Below are 11,657 nucleotides of genomic sequence, written 5' to 3'. Positions count from 1 at the left end.
CTTTTGGTTGTCTTTTTGCCTGCCATGTGCCTGCTGTAAAGGTCACATTTGTTTGTGGACTCTGGCTTTGTTGTAGCTGAATACATTTTATTGCTTTATTTTATTACAGTGTGGTATATGGTATTGTGATTTTAACTTGTTGCAAGAGCGTGGTGCGGTACAAAGGCACTTTGAAGGGCAGGGCAGACATTTCTGTGTGAATAACTAAAATACCTCACTCTGAGGAAACAGGCTTGGAAGCAAAGGCTCAGTAATGGCTGTGCAGGCAGGCAAAGGTGAGGCACGTCTAGTGCAATGAGTCTAGGTGCAATGCCCACAACGTAATAGCTGTTTTGTTAAATAATAAGGACTACCGGTAAATGGCAGCCTTCAGAATTCTATCAGGTAACAGCTAATTGCTCTAGCTACAAAGCTGGAATTCATTCTCATTTCAAAATTGCTTCCAATGGACTTCAGAGCAACTTCAAAGTAACTTTAGTAAAGCTTCCATTATTTGATGCCCAACTCTTTTTATCTAGAAGATCTTATGTTTATCTAAGAGAGTTATGATGTGTTGCTGATATATCCCTGTTTCGGTATTGCCTTTTGGAGCTAGGACTCCTGTAACCGCAGACATTTTTAGAAAATGTCCAATCCAAGCAAATCAAAGAGATAGTCCCTTTGCATTCCAAAGGTAGTGGTTGTTGAATTATAGAGAATCCTTCCCTGTTTCAAATATACCCTATAAAACCCATTCACATTTTGCTGCAGCTCCTTTGTGTCCAAACATTAGGGCCAAACATAGAACTTGCTAAGAAAGTCAAGGTGGGCACAGGATATCATGAAGCACATAGTAATGTGGGCTGCCACCTTTAAAGCAGTTGGGGCAAGATCATTGTCTGTTGCTGCCTTCCATTTCTCCTTTGATCAACTGAGATTTATTTTTGTCACCGTTGCCCCAACTTGGTTTGACCGATGCCCCTGGAGCGGGGACCCTCTGCCAAGAAACCTCTGGCCACTGCTGCTCATCATCGTAGACCCTATTTTGTGTCCCTATTTTCCAGGGACAGCCCCAGTTTCTGATTTGATCCTGGAATGTCCCACTTTTCCTTAGGATGACCCTATTTTCTTCAGAGAAATGTTGGAGGGTATGGCAGGACGTCCCTATTTTCATTGGGAAATATGGCGTTATGCGATCCCTGCGCCGAGGAGATAAGTAACTATCCAACCTTTAGAAGACATCTGAAAGTTTTTTTAAAAAATATTTTAAATATTTAATGTTTAATTGTGCGTTTATATATGTTGGAAGCCACCCAGAGTGGCTGGGGCAACCCAGCCAGATGGAAGGGCTAAAATATTACTACTACTGCTGCTGCTACTACTACTACTGCTACTACTATTGCGGAATAAGGTGTCCCTATTTTAATTGGAGAAATGTTGGAGGGTATGTCATTGCCTACCTTTTCCCTCTATTGGGACACGGGTGGCGCAGTGGTCTAAACCACTGAGCCTCTTGGACTTGCTGATCAGAAGATTGGCAGTTCGAATCCCCATGATGGTGTGAGCTCCCATTGCTCTGTCCCAGCTCCTGCAAACCTAGCAGTTCGAAAGCATGCCAGTGCAAGTAGATAAATAGGTACCACTGCAGTGGGAAGATAAATGGTGTTTCCATGTGCTCTGGCTTGTGTCACAGTGTCCCATTGTGCCAGAAGCGGTTTAGTCATGCTGGCCACATGACCTGGCCTGAAGCGAGATGAGTGCTGCACTACATAGTCTCCTTTGACTGGACTTAATCGTCCAGGGGTCCTTTACCTTACCTTTTCCTTCTGGGTTAGAGGAGACAAGTCAGTGGACAAATTCAATGAAAAAGAAGATGAGCAACTGCTACCACCTATTCACTCCTTCATCTAGCAGATATATTGCTTCAGCAGTTGGAGCAGGTGCAGCAGGCCCCAGCTGTTCCCCTTGAGACTTCCTGGCTCTCCTATCTTCCTCAACAGGTTGAGTGGTGAGTCAATGGCAGTGGGATGCTAGGGGGTAACCAACTTGTCCTTTGCCTTAGGCAGCAAAACTTATTTGCCCTGTCCCAGAGCCTGCTATTTTTGCCATTTTAACCTCTGCACATGATGCACGACTCTTTTAAATCTGACAAGGCAGTGGAAATGCTAGCAGCAAACAATGAAAAACAAGGCCTGTGGGGGGAATAATGGCTGGTGCATGAGGGCTAGTGTGCTTGGTCACATTCCTTGGGCTGTTTTGGAAGTGTTTGGAAATTTAGTCACTGCAAGACTAAAATTTGTCCATTTGGGACATGTCGATGCCTCCCGTTTGTACCTTAGAACTTGGAAATCTTCCTTTTATGAAAGACCTACATTGTTTCTTTAAAAAAACAACAACATCAGCAACCCTCTAAATGGATGTTCCTTCTTCCCATCAGTTCATGCTTCCAGCTATGAAGGATTTATCCACCGTGACCTCTCTGATTTAGTGTTTTGTGCCATTGGTAATCATGTGTCTTGGGCTCCCATAAACATTCTCATGGCATGGGGACAAGGCACCTTAATAAGGTCAGTGCCATCAGAGCCTTGTAGTTACGAAGGCTTGTGCTTGGTGGAACAGAACTGTATTCAATGAGCCTTGTTTTCATTTGTGGGCAACTCAAACGGATTGGACAAGGAATGTGTGAAAATTGCTTTTTGACAGAGAGCAAGACACAATGAATATCATGAGGGTCCTTTTTTTTTTTGCCGTCATGAATCATAGGCCTCTATGGTGATGGAGAAAAGTGAGACTGTGGAGCTTTGTAATGCGCTACCAGCCAAGCAACTGAATTTTTCATAACCCCTTATGGTTTTACACAGTTGAACAAAAGAACAGTTCATAATATTGTACCAGAGGTGTTTGCTTAGTGTTAGTGGTACACAAAGGAAGGTTCCAATGGGTTGTGGCTTTGTTTGGTAGCCTATTCATTTCTGACAAACAGAATGTCCTTGTTTCATTTTATGAGCTGACTGATGAACTTCAGGTTAATGCAACTAACATCAACATCACAGGAGGTGAGCAACATTACGGGAGGAGAAAACTTTGGAAACCTTATGAGAAGCTGTTGAAAGTGAAGGACTGCAAGGAACATCATGCAAAAGGTGTTTATAGGACCAAGGTGAAACTGTAAAGCTCCCTTGCTATTTTTGTTATTGGGTGCTGGATGTTGCTTATGTAATCATGTATTTATAGTTCTGAAATGTTGTTTTTGGATAATATTGTATTTGCTATTGTATTGTATTGTTTTGTTATGTTAATAGGACATTCTTTTTGTACTGCTTGGTTTTGAAATGTATTTTGTTGTAAGCTGCTTTGAGTCTGGTGTGTGTGTGTGTGTGTGTGTGTGTGTGTGTGTGTGTGTGTGTGTGTAAACGTGACACACGAATGAATGAATGAATGAATATTCTTGTTCGACATGACAAATCCTTAAGGCTGGATTCCATCTGTTGTCACATTTTGAGTACCAGATTACTGGAGGGCAGGAACCCAGAGTAAACATTTTCACTTGCACTAAATATAGATCAGCCACACCCATTATCATGAAATGTCATTTCTTTAAGAAATACTGTATATGATGATAAAATGGTTGTGATACATGAATAATGTGTAAAGGGAGTTTGTACTTTACAAATCATCATCACAGTAGCATGAACTTCAGAAGAGCTCTGCTGGATCAGATCAAAGGTTGATCTTAGTAAAAAAAACAACAACCAGTCCCCCCCCTTTTTGTTATAACAATTTAATTTATAACTTGTTTATAGCATTTTTTCTTCCTGTGTGTAGATCCATCCCTGGTCACAGTGGCCAACCAGATACTTCTGGGAAGCTCAAAAAGAGGGCCTGAAGGCAGCAGCCCTTTCAGCTGCTGCTCCTTACAGGTTACTATTTCTATGAACCTGATGGTAGTATATAGCTATCCTAATTAATAAGCAATGGTAATCTAATCATTTGTGAATTAATCTAATTCCATTTTGTAGGTATCTAAGCAAATGCCCCCTGCCATATCTGGTGGTTAGGAATTCCATAAATTCATTATGTGCAAGGATCACAGGATGACCCTGAGTTCTAGTATTATGAGCGAAAACTCATCTCTGTCCAATTTCTCTGCACTGTGTGTAGTTTTATAAACCTCTGCCATGTCCCCCATTAACACACACACACACACACACACACACACACACACACCCCTAAACTAAAAGGTCCCCCATTCAGGGCTTTTTTTCAGCTGGAACTTGCCAGAACTCAGTTCCATCACCTCTCAGGTGGGCTCCATTGCCATTCTAAGAGAAAGAGGGAGGCCTTCATGGTGAGTTCTGGCACCTATTTTTCTAGAAAAATGGCACTGCCCTCAGTGCTTCATCTCAGGGGTGGGAATTACAGCCCTAGGAGCCAAATGTAGCCCCCTAGACCTCCCCACTTGGCCCCAGGGACCACACCCCTCCCTGGCCACAGCCTATCTCCACAAGACACAGTTGCCACTGCACCTGCTCTCTGCCCACCTCAAGATTATGTGATAATTCATTTTGCTTGTCTGGATAGAGCTTGGGGAGATGTGTGTGCATGTAGAAACCTCTGGCTTGTATGTGGTTGGAATATAGTAATGCAACAGTCAGAGTTGCATCTAGTGTCCTTTCGCCTTTTGCATCACTTTCAAGTGACTCTTGGAAGGGTCTCCATGAGGGAATGTGTCTTTTGGGTTGGTTTCCCCGTGTAACCCTGAAGATATATGCTGATATCCTAACACACCAAATGAGTGGCTTTTGCAGTTATATTTCTTTAGTCCCTCATTTATTTCCAAGAGTTCTATGGTTTATTTGTGTGAGACGGGCGCATAGAATTAGGTTCGGTTGTTTTGCAGAAATACAGTACGGGCCCTTTAAATAAAAGAGTAATTTTCCTCTACACTTTCCCCTCATAAGTAGGCCACCCAAGAGTTCCTGTTTCATATCTGTAACACGTCGATAATGCAGCAGTTTTAATTAGGTATTATGCAGAAGGGGCTAGGTCATGCATTTTAATACCAAAGTTGAAAGAAGTCTGTGGAACACTAGAGGTCAGTTTTGCATGATAATAAAATTATTTTTTCCTTGCAGGGCAGAGGTCAGTATCCTAACTAAGGATTTTTTTTAGCATTTCACGGTGAATTTCATGAATATTTATTTGTTAGGGCATATATTAGCAAGCTGGGAGAGTCTGAGCATTTACACGAAGTGTGGGTGACTAATTACAAGCGAATCACAAGGCCCAGCCAAAAAGAGATGGAAAGAACAATACCGAGCAAAAATATAGAAGCAACCCGGAGATGACTTCTCCTTAGAAGCACCACTGCAGATCTTGTTGGATCGTCTGGTGGCTAGCAAGTTTGTGTTCTCAAAACCTGCTTATGAAATATTATGAAATATAATGTACTATGATATTGAATGCCCTCATCAAAGCAAGCCCACTTTGAGTGAGGTTGCATGAGCATTTGTAGGATTACGATGCCCTAGATGAAGGCCTGCCAGCTCATAATGCAACGTAAGGCAACCATCTCAGGTGGCAGGGTCCAGAGGGGCAACAGGTTTTGATGTAGATCTTTTTCTCCCCCATGTCCCTGACATAGATCTTTACTCACCCATTCTGCCCTGGCGGGGTGGGGAAAACAATTTTGTAGTTCACCTCAGATGCCAAAATGTCTTTGGCTGACACTTTCCTTGGCCATATTATTTTCATTTTTTAAAAAGCCTTTTTCTTAAAAAATGATAATAAATCGCCTTTCCACATACACATATATTATATGTCTGTAGCAAAATGGCATAAACCAAAATGTGGTTATGTGGCCAGAATTCATGTTACAAAGAACATATTGAAATTTTCAAAAATACTCACTCCACACAGGTGAAGTGCGCAGGGTTGAAAGAGCAAAATAATTCTGAATGAGAAAGAGCTGCAAAGCAACACAGTCTCAATATTACATGAAAAATGAACGAAGTAAGACAAGATCACAAAATCTGTCACTACTGATGGCCATATCATTGCATATCATATATTTGCAACATGGTTTGCTTGTTCCCTGAACCTGTTTCAAGGCACTTCTAAAGCTTTAGATGAGTAGTGGCTAGAGATGGTTGGATCAGTACATTTGCTGCTTTGCATTTTAAGTCTCTTCAACTCCATTTTCTTTTCTTTCTTTTCCAAATATTTTCTATTAATTTTCATTCTTCACACCACACATAATACAACATAACTCACAACACACCAAACGCTTTGCTTAAAATATCAAATCGTATTTGTCAGGGAACTGCCATTGGCTCAGGGGCGAGAGGGGAAAAGCCGGATGGATTACAGAGAGCCCCCAAAGATCGTGGGAAGCAGCACTTCCTCAGTGGAGGAAGGAAGCCACGCCTCTAGTGGAGAGGAGAAGCAGGGCTTGGAGGAGGTGAGGCAGTGCCAGGACACCTTGCCTAAGCAAACCGGGGAGGAGAGAGGTCCTCCGTTACCCACGCCTTCCTTGTGCAGTAGGCTTCCGCGCAGAGAGGGGAGGCGCAGACTGGGCGTCAAGAAACTACTCTGCTGGGGGAGGTTTAAGGACCGCCCACTCTCGGATTCTGCCAGTGAATGAGCAAGACATGGAATAGAGGCGCTCTGCATTCCAAAGGTTTTTATCACCCGTAGAAAGCTTTAAAACAGACTATTGAAGCATATTGCCTGATTGCTCTTGAGCAACCAACCTATACCTCTTACAATATTTTTACAGTTCCTCTCAAAAATTATTTCAGCGTATTGCCATGAGATCTCGGAGGGTTATGAGCACTATCTTCTTGATGCATAAAATCCATTGAACCACATGTGCCATTTTTGTTGCCTATTCACTTAGTTTGAAGAGATCCTTTCGGAAGAAGAAGCTTCAAGTGACAGAATCTCCCTCAGGCTACGACTCATCATAACGGCAAACACAACTGGTTGGCCAAAGCTATGTTTGTCATTGAATCGATGGTGTTTCTGGGTTTTATCACTTTCCACAAATTCTAGACCACTCTATTACTTAGCCAATATGTTCATTCTCAAAGTGTTGCTGGCTCCCCCCCCCCCCGCTTATCAGACAAATCACCTAGACTCTTGCTTATGTATGAGCATGGAGGAAAGCGATTAAACCATTGGAAAAGGGGCAAAATTAAATTACAGCCGATTAAAATGCAACAGGCAATGCAATTGCTTTACCTTTGAGAAGGCCTCACGCCTATTGCTATTCAGTTCAGCCTGGATGTACATGTTGCTGCTCCCGCTTGCTAAATGGAAATAATTGCTAGGAATTTGCAGTGTCATTAACATTGCACAGAAATGACTCTAATCTTCATGGAATTCCTGCATGATTATTTGCATTACATGCTAGCACCTTTTACATCTCTCATCATCATCCTTCTGTGCTCTTTTTGAGCTTTAGGGTCTGTAATATTCAAGACTGCTTAATTCAGAGAGTAACGTTTTAAAAAGACAACTAAAAGACTCGTGAACATTTGAAAATTGAAGGGCCCTGTTCTAGCTAAAGTTCCAGTATGATCCTATACATGTCTACTCAAAAGTAAGCCCCACTGAAGACATTGGGGCTTACTCCCAGTGAAGTGTGCCTAGGATTCTCATGATTAAGTCCTACTAAAACCTATGGAGATAGTCAGCTATGGTTCACCTAAGTTCTAAAGTGAGGAGGGGAAAAAAATGGCCGCCGGTCTTTGTTCCTGCCATCCACCTCAAGTATCAAAATTTCTTGCACTGATCCTGTTCTTACTAACCTCAAAGTCACCAGCTCAGGGAAAGCCAGGCTGCATTTTTGTGTAATCAGCCTGAAACTGGTGGCAAGCTTTATTTATGAAGACAAAATGATGTAAACAAAACCAAAAGAAGAAAATATAATAAAATAACAAAACAACATGGATGCAAAATGAATTAGCAGTGCGATGATTTAAACCACTGTGCCTCAAAGCCACATTTTTATAGGAGCGAAAGCAAACCTGAGTGCTCATTCCCAAACTTCACATTTTCAAATTGAATAAGCAGTGCTGGATTCAGCCCTGGCTGAAATTCTAGAGGTGCAAACTTAATTATAATCTATGAGTGTTGAAAAGATGTAAATAGACGGGAAAGCAGCCTGTATGGGCTGAGCTCGTGTCACGGCAAAAGCAAACAACAAAAGTAAGCAACAACCCAAAAAAGAATTAGGGAGGCAAACTGATAGATGTATAGTTTGGTTGATCCATCTTGGCACATCATAATTTGCATTTTCCAAGTACTGGATCACAAAGCTCAGTGTACGCTGACATTGTATGTTACCTCCTTTTACAATGAGTAAATAGACTATTTGGGGAACAGGATTATGACAGCATAATTCTGACGTCTCCCAAAATAGTTTTGTTGGGGGGGAAATATGTAGTCATTATCCTTTGTCAGCATATTATGCTAATATGAAGATCCATTTAGATGTGATATTAAGGGCGGTCAGGTGTCCTGCTTACAGAGGGCAGCCCTCTATTAGAAAAAGTCCTTCATTAGAGTCCAGGGCTGGTTTACAGATATGGAACCACATGAAAGCAGAGCAGGGGCCTTGAAATAGTAAGAAACTATATGGAAAACAGACTAGGCATATTAGGGCACCTTGTCACAGAACATGCCACCATGGTGAGATGTATGGTGTGTGTGATATTTGTGCTTAAATTATAGTAATTCTTTTGTAATTTGCACTTATATGCACACGTTAGCATTTGAAAATTTTATGCAGCTTGATGTCCTCTTTGTGTGATATGCATTTCCTTTTTTCTTCCTCTTGTGATGTGACAGGGAAGCCCTCAAGGGCACAGCAGCAGGCCAAGATGCAAAGATTCTTCAGACTAAAGATTCACTTTGGGAGGAATGGAAGGGAGGGCTCGGTCAAATGGTGTTTAACAATATGGGAGAAGGGAGTGGGTAAAATTGATGGTGTTGTGAAGAGGAGTGAACTTGCTAACAGGGAACTAACTTAAGACTGATAACATCCGGCATCAAGGCCTGCTTGGCTGACTCTTTAATTTTCACAGGCATTCAAAGTCATCAAACAGAAAGGGGAGGAATTTACACTCTCCCGTCACTTCAAAATTGCTTCTCAACAGAGAATGAAGAGGCTGTTTTAGGGGGAGAATGTGTGCCTTCCAAACCTGGCCTTTATACTTTTGAACACCATCCCAATCTCTGAGCAACACGAAATTCTAGGGGTTCAGGGTTTGTGTTTCCTTTGGGAATGAGGCACGATGGAGACTGTGGTGTCTTTATGATATATGGTTTAATTACACATATATACAACCTGAGCCTGCGATGAAGGGGGGGGGTGTCACAGCATTAACACCTCAAAAGGGTCTTGTTTCTCCTGTAACCACAACCTTGGATTCAAGCAAAGATTAGGTGTTGCTCTCAAACATTTCTCTGACTCTCTCTCCAACTTGCTGTTTCACTTCTTATCATTCTTACTTCATATCACTGCAATTCATTCTGTCTTATTGAGTGAGGGGACCCACCACCTTGCTGTCTCACACAGTGCCCCTTCCTTTTGTTCCCCTTAATGGCCCATCACCCAGGCTATCACCTTGAGTTTGTCAACACTTTGTTAACAAGGCCATCACTTTAGGAGTCAATGCAATTCATGTTTTGGAAAAGTCTTATGTGTCTCTACATGTCTTATGTGTGACAATATTTGACATGCAAACTTTCATTGCATACAGTGGGAAAGGTTTGGTTATTTTCAGGAAAACCTTGCAGAGCCTTTTTATTGATGTTCTGCTGTTGCCACTGGCTCTTATAGATTTTCTACTGAATATAATGGAACTTGTGTCAAACACTTTGGAAGCCCAGCTAATCGTTTACAGTACAAGTAATTTGCTTGTTAACCGTTGATCTTAAGGATCCGCGTTAGTCGTTAAAACTTTGGCTGGCCTTGCAGCACCATGTGACCCTGAAAAACACATTTCCTTTCATCATCTTTCATTATTTTTACGTGGGGTATGTATTTGGAGTGGCACTGGGAACTTGGCACATTCAGCCTTATCTGGAGTCTTCAGCTTCTACCAAACAAGACAGGACTGTTAGCACCTGCCTTGAAAGATCCAGTTTCTAAGGATTTCTGACGTATTCCACATTCGTGCATATTGCACCTTCTGGCATAATTCCACCCCCCAACTCTTTTATCTAACTTCATTTGCAGAATTGTTCCTCACAATTGTGCGCGGATATCAACAAACATTGCTGAGGCTTCATTGACTCTGTTTTTAAAGGACAAGCCTCCAGCCATGCAGATGGCATTATCATTGTTTCGAGCATTCCTCGGTGCCTTTCTTCTACCTTTTATGCCCCAAACTTATTCTTCCACGGGGAGAAGAAAATCCTAGCCTGAAGTCAACTGAGCCTGAAGCTTCAGCTTTGAAGGGCTGCTATGCAGGAGAGCTAAAATACTGGTCTGGGGTACACTTGAACAGTCATTGCCAGAAGGAACTGACAGCTCCTTGTGGGGAACGGAAAAAGGTGGAGTTAATTGAGCATGGCAAGGGAGACTGAAAGCAAACAAGACATATTTCTGCATTTCTTTCTTCCTAAAAGTAGGATTCAAGGTGAATGTCAGCTAGGGCACCAGAAAGGGCTATTTTGAAGCAATAAAACTGATTAGACATTTTCTTTTGAGCTTCCCAAATGAGTCCCTACCCTTTTTACACACTAATGAATTAACTGTCCCCTCCCCCATGGAAATCCACTTCATATGTCAGGAAACTAATCGGAGGCATTTCTCTGTTGCAATGAACTGGCTCTCTCAGTATAGGTCAGGGTCTGCTACCTTTTTTTCTGCTGAGGGACACATTCCATTTGGGTAATCTGTCAGGAGCCACACGCCAGTAGAAGGTGGAAGGCAGATCCAAAAGTGTGTCATCCACTTGCTTTTCTCTGCCTTTCTGTCGCTCCTTCACACACCCCTCCCTCATTTCTCCTTTATGTATTAAGATTAAGTTGCAGTTCTCACTCAGGGCCACCAGTATGTAAATGAAGGATTGAAAACTGTCGCTCCTGATTGGTTAGCTAGTTGTGAGTTGTTACTATTTCATTTACTTAGCATTATATAAAGTAGCCAGCTAGGCTGTAGTCAGTCTGATTCCAGGAGCAGTTCTAACTGCTGCAATAAAGAGCTGTGAATCCAAAAGAGCTGTGTCCTTCGTCCATCTCTTCCACTGTTCAACATCTCCCATCTTTGATACTCGTGTCCCTGGGCTTCTCTCCAGGTCTTCTACTCAGCATGCAATATGATCAGGCCAAAGCACTCATTAAACAACGTGTAGCAGACACAGAGCACCAATTAGATCTAGCCAGGCCCCCAACTTTTATTGCCAATGAATCCATCAGGTACTCTGCCTCCCCCATGGCATATCTAACTAAACTTGAAGTCCCTAGCCTTTACCCTGGCACGATGTCTCACCCTCCCCTCAGCTGTCATTGAAGGTCAATATTGCTTACTCAGAGAGACAATTCCCCTGTGATTCTGGACAAATAGAAACAATAGGCCATATGCTTCCCCAGTGCCTATATTACAGAGACATCTGTATTAGCCTCCTGTTCCCACTACTCCATAAGTGCCCAGGACACACAGGACT

At 42.3% G+C, this 11,657-nt stretch overlaps 1 long non-coding RNA gene across 2 annotated transcripts; it reads left to right on the top strand.

Annotated features, from left to right (window-relative positions):
- The first annotated feature begins 1,695 nt into the window (after positions 1-1,695).
- LOC310686435 lies at positions 1,696-11,433 on the top strand. Of its 2 annotated transcripts, XR_014515910.1 has the most exons (4): positions 1,696-1,987; positions 2,987-3,139; positions 3,805-3,923; positions 11,289-11,433. It is a non-coding gene; the product is annotated as an uncharacterized lncRNA (long non-coding RNA). The 2 variants fall into 2 exon arrangements; XR_014515911.1 differs by having other exon boundaries at positions 1,696-3,139.
- The last annotated feature ends 224 nt before the right edge of the window (positions 11,434-11,657 follow it).

Source organism: Podarcis liolepis (genome assembly GCF_965112155.1).
Source record: "Podarcis liolepis genome assembly, chromosome: 9".
NCBI lineage: Eukaryota > Metazoa > Chordata > Lepidosauria > Squamata > Lacertidae > Podarcis > Podarcis liolepis.
Note: the sequence above shows the minus strand (reverse complement) of the source record. Positions and strands in the feature narration are given on the sequence as shown.